Source organism: Haliotis rufescens, unplaced genomic scaffold, assembly GCF_023055435.1.
Source record: "Haliotis rufescens isolate VD_foot unplaced genomic scaffold, xgHalRufe1.0.p SCAF_14, whole genome shotgun sequence".
Taxonomy (NCBI): domain Eukaryota; kingdom Metazoa; phylum Mollusca; class Gastropoda; order Lepetellida; family Haliotidae; genus Haliotis; species Haliotis rufescens.
In genome coordinates, this window is record NW_025963824.1 from 3713434 (window position 1) to 3727947 (window position 14514).

Consider the following 14514-nt stretch of genomic DNA (forward strand, 5'->3'; position numbering starts at 1 on the left):
CATCCTAGGAGGTTTTTTTCCACTTTTTTTACTGAGGTAAGGGGAGGATGTATGTAATTATCAGAACTTTAGATCTCGGCAAGCGTCGTGCTCAGTGTGTTGTTTGGTCGGGTTTCAAAGATTCGGGGCCGGGGTGGGGATTTTGTGAATTGAATCCGACCGCGGCAATGTTGACCAAATCCAATTTATGAACAGGAGGATTGAATTGGGTATTTCCCGAATATTCCCACAATTTTCATGTCGATTATCTGTACATTTTCTCCCAATACCGATTGTCATATCGCCCTCACTTCCGGATGTGATTGTTCGGGCATTGCGTTTATCTACGTTGCCCAGCTACATCTATTGGGAACAACTCTCCAGACCCTTCACTCTAGAAAATGAGGCTGTCAAATTTAGGCCATCAAGTTGCGAGCCCATGTTTGAATCTCAAGAAATGGCGTCATGATAGAACAATGTCATGAAATAAATCTCGCTTCGTTCTTTTTTGCACTGTGCGATTGATCGCCTAGCTATGTTATTTCATCAAATATATGTCAATTTATCATTTCTTGTCATGTCGTGAGTACCCATCTCCAACCAACAAACACACAAATATCGTCTTCGACGTACGATAGAGTAATGATATATGATTATACTTTGGTGTGCACTATTTCTGGTTGATAAATCTGGTTTATCTACCCCAGGCAGACGTTGGTGCTCTACCGAATACTTATGGCATTGACAACACAACTCCACCACGTTTATTTTGATAGTATGCTGCTACTTCATGACCATGCAGTTGGACTCTTAGTGGCGCAACCAACCAGCCAAGCCGCTGTCCGAGGGTCAAGTATCGACTCACAGAATGCGTACTATTTTTAATCTTCACTGCCTGACTGCCATACCTCATCCAAACTGTTAAGCTTCAGTGGCCAACCATTCTTAAGCCGTAATTGCAAGCCACTGACATGCTGCTGGCCATGGTAATGATACTACATCTACTGTTTTAATTTGTATCGGCAGCGTTGTGAATATTTAAATAGATATAATTAATTTACTTAACTTAGGGCAATATGTAAAACGTATGTGTTAAAACATATAGATTCCTTGTTAAAACCTATACTCCGCCAAACTGTCTATGATATATGCCATTTCTGTCATCGTAATTGTAACTATTCATTTCCGCTAGCAAAGAGCCTGTAATGGGAAAGAACAATTACTAAGGAACACTAAATAAATAATAATGAAAGATGATACGTCTTAACACCTGTTCATAGATAGTAGACATGTGAACATTTCGTCATGATATTTGAACACTCCCAAAATCACGCACTATTCCACAGTCATAATCCTTATCAATGTTAGGTAAAACTTCATACAACATTTCAGTTAACAGGGAACAGTCAGTTGTCAGTACACAGGGAACAGTCAGTTGTCAATACACAAAAACAGTCAGTTGTCATAACACAGGGAACAGTCGGTTGTCAGGACACAGGGAACAGTCAGTTGTCAGTATACAGGGAACAGTCAGTTGTCAGTATACAGGAAACAGTCGGTTGTCAGTACACAGGGAACAGTCGGTTGTCAGTACACAGGGATCAGTCAGTCGTCATAACACAGGGAACAGTCGGTTGTCAGGACACAGGGAACAGTCAGTTGTCAGTATACAGGGAACAGTCAGTTGTCAATACACAAAAACAGTCAGTTGTCATAACACAGGGAACAGTCAGTTATCAGTTCACAGGGAACAGTCAGTTGTCAGTATACAGGAAACAGTCAGTTGTCAGTACACAGGGAACAGTCAGTTGTCAGTACACAGGGAACAGTCGGTTGTCAGTACACAGGGAACAGTCAGTTGTCAATACACAGGGAACAGTCGGTTGTCAGTACACAGGGAACAGTCAGTTGTCAATACACAGGGAACAGTCAGTTGTCAGTACACAGGGAACAGTCAGTTGTCAATACACAGGGAACAGTCAGTTGTCAGTACACAGGGAACAGTCAGTTGTCAGTACACAGGGAACAGTCAGTTGTCAATACACAGGGAACAGTCAGTTGTCAGTACACAGGGAACAGTCAGTTGTCAGTACACAGGGAACAGTCAGTTGTCAATACACAGGGAACAGTCAGTTGTCAGTACACAGGGAACAGTCAGTTGTCAATACACAGGGAACAGACAGTTTTCAGTACACAGGGAACAGTCAGTTGTCAGGACACAGGGAACAGTCAGTTGTCAGGACACATGGAACAGTCAGTTGTCAGGACACAGATAATCACCACATTGAAGACAGCAAAACCCAGTGAACAAAATATGTAACAAATGAGCCCGGCCGCCCGCCGACACAAGCTCCACCTTATGCGGAAGGTAAATCTGCAGTGACAAGTATAAGAACGAATCACCGAGAACCAGATATAAGAGCAGGTGCTCGCAAAAAGGGTAACACGTTCTGACCCACCAGCAGCACCGTCACCAATGTGATACAAACAGGACAAAATCTGAGCGTAATAAATTCATAGGAATCATAAAAAAAAAAGTTTCTGAAGAAATAGCTCAAATAGTGAAATAATCTTTGAATACAATTTAGATCTTTAACAAATGATTTATATACATCACTTAATGTCCGTTTTGAATGCATTTGTTTCTGACAGAAAACGCTTTTTTTCCTACAGTGTTATCTTTTCTTTTCTTTTCAAACAATACAAATTCAACTGCATAACGCCATGCGTCCCAATATTGATTTCCTTGGTTCACATGAGCATGGTGAGGGCGTCGATGTACAACAGTTTCTATCCAATCGAAAACGTTAAACTCGTCACACCTCGTGATGTCACGAGATGTCGCGAGATAGAGCCATCTTGTTTGTCTTCCGGAGTAACACACCTTGGTTTGTTTACTCGTTGTCTACTCGAGTAGGTTTCACGTGAAACAAAGACAGGGTGGCTTGACCTTTACCTGTGGATTTTGAGGACACATGGTTCTTATTTCTTCAAGGTAAGCACACTACTGTCAAAACGCGCTTTTAAACCTACAGCTGGTCGCTGTGTATCCAAGTAGGTTTATTGTGAAGGAGACATTTAACTTCCTTGTTAACCAATACCAATAAAATAAGTAAAGACGTATACTCAAGTATAACATAATCGTGACAATACCTTGATAATGTATCATATCCCCCTATCCACATACTGATGGCATTTGTCTTACTATGGACATGGTGGGAATATTTAGGGCAGAACTTATGACAAGAAGATAACAAAAAACGAAATATAAGAACGGTCAGGAATCGCCACAGTCCACCATTTAGATGGGTCAGGGTCAGGCACAGTCTACTCCCCAGAAGGCTCAATCACAGCTACCAACCACAGCTAACGTCACTCAAGTAAACGATGGGGTCCAAGAAGTCAGAAATAGAAATAGACTCAGAGAGTGAAATAAAACTGCAGACAATGAAATCAAGTTCGAAAGCCTTTCTGAGGCAATAAGAGCCTATCAACGTGAAACGAAGTGGAAAAATGGGATGATTACACCATTTACTTTATTTCGTATACACATTGGGGTAGAGTAACCGCTTCCTTAATTTCACGATACATTAGGAAAACTTATTCTTAGTTTCACTACACATGTGGGTTGAGGAAACTTATACTTTTATGCACTACACATGGTCGTTGAGCAAACTTGTACTTTAATAATCAGACATATGGATTGAGCAAACTTATACTTTAATACATCACACATGGAAGTTGAGCAAAGGTTTAGTTTAATACACTACACATGGGGATTGAGCAAACGTATACTTTAATGCATCACACATAGGGATTGAGCAAACTTCTACTTTAATGCACTAATTATGGAAGTTGAGCAAACGTCTGCTTTAATCCACTACACATGGGGATTGAGCAAACTTCTACTTTAATACTTCACACATGGGGATTGAGCAAACTTATACTTTAATACATCACACACAGGGATTGAGCAAACTTATACTTTAATACATCAAACATAGGGATTGAGCAAACTTATACTTTAATACATCACACATAGGGATTGAGGAAACTTATACTTTAATACATCACACATGGGGATTGAGCAAACTTACACTTTAATACATCACACATGGGGATTGAGCAAACATATACTTTTATACATCACACATGGGATTGAGCAAACTTATACTTTTATACATCACACATGGGATTGAGCAAACTTATACTTTAATACATCACACATGGGATTGACCAAACTATACTTTAATACATCACACATGGGGATTGAGCAAACTTATACTTTAATACATCACACATGGGATTGAGCAAACTTCTACTTTAATACTTCACACATAGGGATTGAGCAAACTTCTGCTTTAATGCATCACACATGGGGATTGAGCAAACATATACTTTAATGCATCACACATTGGGATTGAGCAAACTTCTACTTTAATACTTCACACATAGGGATTGAGCAAACTTCTGCTTTAATGCATCACACATGGGGATTGAGCAAACTTCTCCTTTAATACATCACACATGGGATTGAGCAAACTTCTACTTTAATACTTCACACATGGGGATTGAGCAAACTTATACTTTTATGCATCACACATACCGATTGAGAAAACTTTTACTTTATTGCATTACACTTGGGGATTGAGCAAACTTCTACTTTAATACATCACACATGAGATTGAGCAAACTTCTACTTTAATGCTCTACACATGGGGCTTGAGCAAACTTTAACTTTAATACATCACACATGGGGGTTGAGCAAACTTTTACTTTAATACATCACACAGAGTGGTTGAGCAAACTTTTACTTTAATGCAGTACATTTGTAAGTTGACCAAACATTTACTTTAATGCACAACACATGGAAGTTGAGCAAACATTTACTTTAATACATCACACATGGGGGTTGAGCAAACTTTTACTTTAATACATCACACAGAGTGGTTGAGCAAACTTTTACTTTAATGCAGTACATTTGTAAGTTGACCAAACATTTACTTTAATGCACAACACATGGAAGTTGACCAAACATTTACTTTAATACATCACACATGGGGCTTGAGCAAACTTTTACTTTAACACACCACACATGGGGGTTGAGCAAACTTTTACTTTAATACATCACACAGAGTGGTTGAGCAAACTTTTACTTTAATGCAGTACATTTGTAAGTTGACCAAACATTTACTTTAATGCACAACACATGGAAGTTGACCAAACATTTACTTTAATACATCACACATGGGGGTTGAGCAAACTTTTACTTTAATACATCACACAGAGTGGTTGAGCAAACTTTTACTTTAGTGCAGTACATTTGTAAGTTGACCAAACATTTACTTTAATGCACAACACATGGAAGTTGACCAAACATTTACTTTAATACATCACACATGGGGCTTGAGCAAACTTTCACTTTAATACATCACACATGGGGGTTGAGCAAACTTTTACTTTAATACATCACACAGAGTGGTTGAGCAAACTTTTACTTTAATGCAGTACATTTGTAAGTTGACCAAACATTTACTTTAATGCACAACACACGGAAGTTGAGCAAACATTTACTTTAATACATCACACATGGGGCTTGAGCAAACTTTTACTTTAATACATCACACATGGGGGTTGAGCAAACTTTTGCTTTAATACATCACACACGGGGGTTGAGCAAACTTTTACTTTAATACATCACACATGGGGGTTGAGCAAACTTTTACTTTAATACATCACACATGGGGGTTGAGCAAACTTTTACTTTAATACATCACACAGAGTGGTTGAGCAAACTTTTACTTTAATGCAGTACATTTGTAAGTTGACCAAACATTTACTTTAATGCACAACACATGGGGGTTGAGCAAACTTTTACTTTAATACATCACACAGAGTGGTTGAGCAAACTTTTACTTTAATGCAGTACATTTGTAAGTTGACCAAACATTTACTTTAATGCACAACACATGGAAGTTGAGCAAACATTTACTTTAATACATCACACATGGGGCTTGAGCAAACCTTTACTTTAATACATCACACATGGGGGTTGAACAAACTTTTACTTTAATACTTCACACAGAGTGGTTGAGCAAACTTTTACTTTAATGCAGTACATTTGTAAGTTGACCAAACATTTACTTTAATGCACAACACATGGAAGTTGAGCAAACATTTACTTTAATACATCACACATGGGGCTTGAGCAAACTTTTACTTTAATACATCACACATGGGGCTTGAGCAAACTTTTACTTTAATACATCACACATGGGGGTTGAGCAAACTTTTGCTTTAATACATCACACATGGGGGTTGAGCAAACTTTTACTTTAATACATCACACATGGGGGTTGAGCAAACTTTTACTTTAATACATCACACATGGGGGTTGAGCAAACTTTTACTTTAATACATCACACAGAGTGGTTGAGCAAACTTTTACTTTAATGCAGTACATTTGTAAGTTGACCAAACATTTACTTTAATGCACAACACATGGGGGTTGAGCAAACTTCTACTTTAATACATCACACAGAGTGGTTGAGCAAACTTTTACTTTAATGCAGTACATTTGTAAGTTGACCAAACATTTACTTTAATGCACAACACATGGAAGTTGAGCAAACATTTACTTTAATACATCACACATGGGGCTTGAGCAAACCTTTACTTTAATACATCACACATGGGGGTTGAACAAACTTTTACTTTAATACTTCACACAGAGTGGGTGAGCAAACTTTTACTTTAATGCAGTACATTTGTAAGTTGACCAAACATTTACTTTAATGCACAACACATGGAAGTTGAGCAAACATTTACTTTAATACATCACACATGGGGCTTGAGCAAACTTTTACTTTAATACATCACACATGGGGGTTGAGGAAACTTTTACTTTAATACATCACACAGAGTGGTTGAGCAAACTTTTACTTTAATGCAGTACATTTGTAAGTTGACCAAACATTTACTTTAATGCACAACACATGGAAGTTGAGCAAACATTTACTTTAATACATCACACATGGGGCTTGAGCAAACTTTTACTTTAATACATCACACATGGGGGTTGAGCAAACTTTTACTTTAATACATCACACATGGGGGTTGAGGAAACTTTTACTTTAATACATCACACAGAGTGGTTGAGCAAACTTTTACTTTAATGCAGTACATTTGTAAGTTGACCAAACATTTACTTTAATGCACAACACATGGAAGTTGAGCAAACATTTACTTTAATACATCACACATGGGGCTTGAGCAAACATTTACTTTAATACATCACACACTGGGATTCGAGGAACCCTAAACTTTAATACATCACACACAGGGTTTGTGGAAACTTCTACTTTAATGCATCATACATGGGGGTTGAGCAAACTTCTACTTTAATACTTCACACATAGTGATTGAGCAAACTTCTTCTTTGATACACTACACATGTAAGTTGAGCAAACTTCAACTTTAATGCACTACACATGTGGGTTGAGCAAACTTATACTTTAATTCACTACACATAGGGATTGAACAAACGTAAACATTAATACACTACATGTGGAAATTGAGCCAATTTCTACTTTAATGCACTACACATGGAGTAGTATAGGTAATAGGGGTTCTGCCGCAACTCCACTGGAGCTGGATTTATATACCTATACTGCTACTACAGGTGGCATTTTTCATGCCAAAATGACTATGCGATTTAACGATAGTCATGAGATCAAGTTAAATTGGCTCTAGCTCACCAATACCTGGGGCCAATCATTGCTTTAGATGAGCCTAAATGGTAACAAAAATATTCTTCATTATTTTTATCGATAAAGCGATATTCAACATTTTTATTAAGTTCTTCGTTCATTTTACTAGGAGACCAGACTATATAACTACTTTCTTCTTGTAAATTGATAAGAAACAATTGATAACCGTATTTGGTTGGTTTGACATCACTGATATAATAAAAACCTTGTGGTAATTCTCTCCATTTAATAGCTTTTTCGATCTCCATTATTATATATATTTATGTAAGCATTTGTCTAAAAGTGATCAAACAATAGTAAGCAATCTATTTTTAATCTCCAACCAGTTCTTTGGTTTTGGCACGGACTAATTGACGCGCTTGTTGCCTCCCCTGTTCTATGAACTTTTTTTTATCATCCTCGCTAATACCACTGGTCTTATGAGATTTTGATCGAATCTTCTGCTTCATTTCGTTGTATTTGGTGAGTTCTGACAATACTAAACAAAACTCATCTTCAGATATCTTACAATCGACCATTGCTGTCGAAATATTATCCTCAATGCTGTTCAACTTTGCTTCGGCGAGTATCTGAATACTATCGTGTTTTAATGCTTTCTTTTGTAACCTACGAGAAATGAATTTTATTGCTATTCCTGCCAGTCCCGTGACTCCGGCGGCTATTTCCATGCCGAGCACGATAGGCGCGGCGATTATAGTTGATATTAAACCGACACCAGCTACAGCGAGTCCCATGCCAGCTGCTACAAGCGCGGTGTCAACTCCGTCCAGAGCATTCACGGCTCTGCGATACTTTTTATACAATCCAAGTCTCAACTCCCTATCCTTCTCTATTCGATGTTTTATGTCGCTTATTTGATGTAATCGAAATCCATCAACAGTTTCAGTCTTTTCAATTGCTTCATCGAGCGTTGGATATAAACTCATAGTGTATATTACGAATATATAATAGTCTTTAATTGGTCTTGCTTAAATGTTTTGAGAGTATACATCAACTAATCAAATGTATATTATACGGCAATAATATCTTAGAAAGAGAAATACTACCACTTTTAATAATTTGGACCCCCTCGAGGGTTGCAACGGGCGATGCTCCGATATGAATAATGCTGCAACATTGACGCTCGTGTTTCTTGAGCCATTTAATCGATAGACCTGGTAATATTTCGAAGGCACCTTCCGGTACATCTCCGAACAAGACTTCAATAATAAGCGTAGAAATATTAGGTATTGCACTCAAGTTAACTTTAATATCATCGAATTCAGCAACAAAATTTAATCTAACATTTTGGACTGCCGGAAGACTATATAACATATGACCTGGGTCTTCTGGCAGGGGAGAGACTAACACACTTTTTCGTTTTGACGGGATATAGGCCACGAGTACGATGCCACCATTTATTATCTTTAAATTATGTCCCTTACCTATCATCACATAAGGTGGGGTAATGACGATATTCAATAGCCACTCGATGTTTGCTTCGACCATAGTCCATTTATTCTCACCGTTGCGAGTAATATTGTACGAAGTGTTTTTAAGGAGTCTACTAACGTCGACATCGCTTAAATCGTCTAGATTACCCGTGAATGTAACTTCTTTCCGCTTCTATACATTATCGTGTAAATGTAAAGCGTATAACTTACCATTGGTACCTGGTTTATCAAATCCTTCCGTGTCTCCGAGATCGGAAAGCACAATTGTATTACATTGTCTGAGCGTTCCAGGGCCTGATGCATCAACGATTATTTATAATATGGAGTGTTACACTTAAGTATCCTGTATGTACAGGTTGGTGTTTTACATCTAATACAGAAATTTTGAGGTCTGAAATAATACCCCGCTTTAATTTTTTATATTGTAATAACGAGAAAGATTCCGTTCTACCGCTATTATATTTTTCATTTTTCACTGGAATAGATCTGAGCAGAGTTGAAGGACTTTCTAGTTGAATATTATCCGTCGTGCTTATTTGATCAAGATGGATTCACAACTCTTTATAGGGAACTAAGTCGGGTAATGTTTCTCCATGTATTGTTATGTTGGGTTTTATAGGTTCGTCGTCGAGTGTAAATCGAAGTTTAGGTATTAAGTTAACGGAAATAATTACACTTTTTTCTCCGGTGTTTAAATTCAGCATCCCATTCGACTCACGTTGTGTGAGATTCACTCCATTAGGCTTTAAAACTTCATCATTGAGTGAGCATACGCTGTAATACCCATCAGGTATAATGATGGCTTTGTCAATAATATATCTTTCATTTATTATTAATATCAAATTATTTTCTTTCGTAGCATTTATATTGGTCCACAGCGGGTAATACGTAACATCGCATAGAGCAACTTCGAGTTGTCCATCTGAGTTATAGATAGTATGAAGAAATTGAACAGACTGACCATTTGTTATTCCCAGGAGTGTAACATACATATCAAATATACAATGATACTATATCATAACTTAAATATGGAATCAACCATTATTTATAATATTGAGTGTTACACTTAAGTATCCTATATGTACAGGTTGGTGTTTTACATCTAATATAGAAATGTTGAGGTCTGAAATAATACCCCGCTTTAAATTTTTATATTGTAATAACGAGAAAGATTCCGTTCTACCACTATTGTATTTTTCATCTTTAACTGGAACACATCTGAGTAGAGTTGAAGGACTTTCTTGTTGAATATTATCCGTCGTACTGATCTGATCAAGATGGATGCACAACTCTTTATAGGGAACTAAATCGGGTAAATCGAGTCCCTGATCTTATGTCTTGAGTACTGTTATTTCTCCTCTCCATCCAAGTGTGTATGCTAAGTTCACGTAGAGCTTTACATCCTTTTTTCCAGCGTTTAAAATCAGTAACCCATTCGACTCATTTTGTGTTAGACTAACTCCATTAGGCTTAAAAAATTCACCATTGAGTGAGCATACGCTGTAATACCCATCAGGTATAATGTATTTTTTACCATTTATTTCTGTCTCATTATTATTACCCCTCGCAGCATTTATATTGGTCCACCGTGGGTAATACGTTACGTCACAGAGGGCGACTTCAAGTTGTCCATCCGAGTTATCGATAGTATGAAGCAGTTCAATAGACCGACCATTTGTTATTCCCGGGAGTGTAACATACATATTAAATATACAATGATACTATACCATAACTTAAATATGAAATCGAGATACATTACTAATCAATCGATTATAGTAACTGCCTCTGGTGCTGAATTTTTCGTTAAATTCCCCGATATCTTTGAAAAGTACAGGGTCACGGCAACTAGCGATAAAATGGTGCACGATTGGTTTCACAATCCGATGCAATTTTGGCAGAATCAGTTAAACTTTGCCATATGGTGTGCCACAACGGGATGTGGCGTATCTCTTTATGATTTGAACTGAATAAGTCTGTTGTAACATTTCACGTGTACTATCAGATTAGACGTATACTTAAAGAAATTAGTGCTCCATTACCGCAGGATCGAGCGTGGAATTCCACAAATAATAATTATGATAGGTCCACATATGAGCTTATTTGTCAGGAATTTAATGTTTCTACGAGTAAAGATTGGCGTATTAAAGGAGCAAACCATGGTCTAGGTGTTTCTTACACAGAGGAAAAAATATGCGTCAAAGAAGAAAGCGATTATGTATATAAAGAACTTTGGTAAGTTGGAGAGTACCAGCAAACTTTACGCAAGAATGTTTGATCACCTTAAAAAAAACGGTAATTGGTATAAAGGCTGGGAACTTTTTAGTAACGATTGGAGAGGGGATATTATGAGTTTTAAGAGTGGTTTAATTTATATTGTTACAAAATTTATACAAATGAACGATACCGCAAACGCTTGGAATGAATTTCTAAATGATAAAACGGAAAATAATTTTACTAACCCAGGATTTGTAAGATGTAATGAATCGATAAGAACTTATGTATGGGCAATTCTCGGAGCACAATCGCAAACACGAACGTCCATTATCGGTTTTGGGACGGCGCTCAATGCACAAAAACAATTTGTCTCAAACGTAGAGGACGCCATTAATTCACCAGTTGACATACCATCGTCTATAAAGCGTTTTCAAGATGTATTACAGTACGCTCAATCCAAAGTGGACTTTGTTTATGCGCCGGGATTATACATGTCTCCGAGTAATATGGAACATAAGATCGGTCAAGTGATAGGCTATAATAATAAAATTGTTATTGCTACCGATCAACAAAAACCAGGTATAAATTCAGATATTAACGTCGAATTAATAACGCAAACAATCACAGGCGAAAAGGGAATAGTCAAGCCACAAACACCAACTGTCGCTCAACCATCTACTAACGCACAAGTGTCACCGCATATTGCAGCTAAAAATCAACAACATATCGATGAAAAAACAGCGCTTGTAGTTGGTGGAGTCGCGGCTGGTTTACTCATGATTTGGTTAGCGAACTGATTTGGTTAAATAGTTCTTAGCGGATACGTACAAGAGCCCTGCGATTGCTACGATCAGCCCCCACAAGTTTTGACTAAGCCCAGTGGTGGTCTTAGCTAATAAATTCAACAGCCAGGAAACAACACTCCCTATTATACCGTGATGTGCGGCCACGGCTTTCTCAGCGAGCTTTCCCAGTGCTGAACCTAATGCTTATAAATGCTTTTTTATCCACTCTTTTATACCGTTTTTATCACTAGGCGGTGTACTACCACCTGTACCACCTGTACCACTGGTTAACGCGAGAGTCAAAGTCAATATAATTAATCCCAACGCGGTTAAAATACTGGCAATTGTTATTCCCTGTTCTCTGAACAATGTTTTAATTTTATCGGCGAGTGTAGTGTCATCGTTGAGGACATCGATAGTTTCTCAAATTCGACTGATTTGCGAACGCAATCTTTCCGCTACGCGGCGTCTACTGAACTCATCGCCGGGCTGTTCAAGTTTTGTTTTCTCGTAATCTATATGCTTGTCGATTTCGGATATCTTGGCTGTATTATTCATGAGTTCTCCCCGCATTGCTTGTAATGCCTTGTCAAGACCTCGTATTTCCCTAATACTACCCTCCGAGGATGGTACACTGGCCGTGGAATTATTGTAATAGGTATCTAAGATTTCTCCGAGTCCGTTTGAGGCCACCATCGAGGCTGCTTCCAAATTATCTGTGTTACTGAGTTCTTCCCGCACAGTCCTAAGAACCTTAGTAGTCTTCGCGGAAAGTCGTGAGTAGTCCACAAAACCTAATTTATCACGAACAGTGCTGATATGGTGTTTACCAGCTATCGTAGACAAGTCTAGGGGCTTACGAGTACGAGAATGCATAAAATCAATATCCGGAGCGCCACGCAGTAGCAATATTCCTTTACTATCTATCTCAAACTTTGAATAGTCACGACCAATAGGGGTATCTTTAAAGGTATTGTAATAATCATCAACGGCTGGTTTCAAAAGTTCATTATTTACGGTTGGATTAAAAGTTCATCGTTAAGATTCATAAAGCTGGTTTCATCAGTATCTTTGATTGGATTCTGGTTATCAAAATCATCAAAGGTATCTAGATGAAAATCAGTCATTTTTATATTAAACATAGGGTACATGTTTTCAATATAACAATGTCTTCGCAATACGGACGCAAGTCAAACCCACAACGTAGACTTCGAGATCCATTAGGGGTCAAAGCAGTTCGTCAGTCTGCAACTATAACTAATAACCCTAGTACCATCGATCAGAATCAAACGCTTCTGGTTCGCTTTCCTAATCTCGGCACACACGATTTGTTAGTTCCGGGAACTGTCTGACTAGCATTTACGATAAGTTTGACTTCTACCGACGTTAACAGGGAGCCCGTTCAAAACATAGGTCGTGCTATCGTTAAGAAAATCGCGATTAAAATTAGCGGTAATGAGGTTTTGAGTATCGACGATAGCGATGTATACTATTGTTACATGGATCTCTGGAGAACGGATAATGAGCGGGAAAACTTACAGTACCAAGGTATTTGTACTAAGAACACATTGAGACTGCGCGTGGGCGCTGAAAATGGTGATGATACCGACGAAAAAGATCTTGCCGTTGCCGACGCATTAGGTAACCGATTCTATGTTCCCCTAGACTTTGAATTACTAGATTCCCACATGCCCTTTATCAAGCATCCCTAGGCGATAGGTTAGAATACGAACTCACTTTTAATGACTACGGTAGAGTAATCAGATCTGGTGAAGATGCTAGCTATTCCATTGACAATATCTCGCTGGAGTACGATATGATAACGGATCCCGAATTAGCCAGACAAATTTGTATCCATTTTGTACGATCGCGTGCTGCGACACCGAAAGATCACGAGGGACAGAAAAGATACAATGTGGAATATCAATCTAAACGTCCCCACAAGGTCGTTGAAGGGTATTTTAATGTTGTTCGAGGACCCCTCCGATGCGTTTAAAAGAAATACCGAGATGTTCTACAATCCCAAGATTACAAAAGTAGAATTGACTATCGAGGGCGTTCCTAATCAACTATATAGCCTATCTTACCTAATACCTTTTTACTTACTAGGCTGTGCAGTGGATTATCTTTTGGGTAATCGCTCGTGTCGTACATATCTATTTTTTCTGCCATATCTTTATACACATCCTCGGTTTGTATTTCCATCAACAAAGAATCTGTGTCGGTATATAACACCTCGCATCTATCGCCGTATTGCTTCTTAAGTTCGTTGTAATAAAAGTCATACATTAAGTGTTTTGACAAGTCGAGAATACTCATACCGACGTACACCGG

At 38.1% G+C, this 14514-nt stretch overlaps 2 protein-coding genes across 2 annotated transcripts in view; both read left to right on the plus strand.

Moving 5' to 3' along the window:
- LOC124123574 (serine/threonine-protein phosphatase 6 regulatory ankyrin repeat subunit A-like) overlaps positions 1–14514 on the plus strand; it is a 407486-nt gene that overhangs the window by 83941 nt on the left and 309031 nt on the right. The gene's annotated exons all lie outside the window — the stretch shown is intronic.
- LOC124117601 overlaps positions 1–14514 on the plus strand; it is a 93158-nt gene that overhangs the window by 36938 nt on the left and 41706 nt on the right. The window lies entirely within an intron of this gene.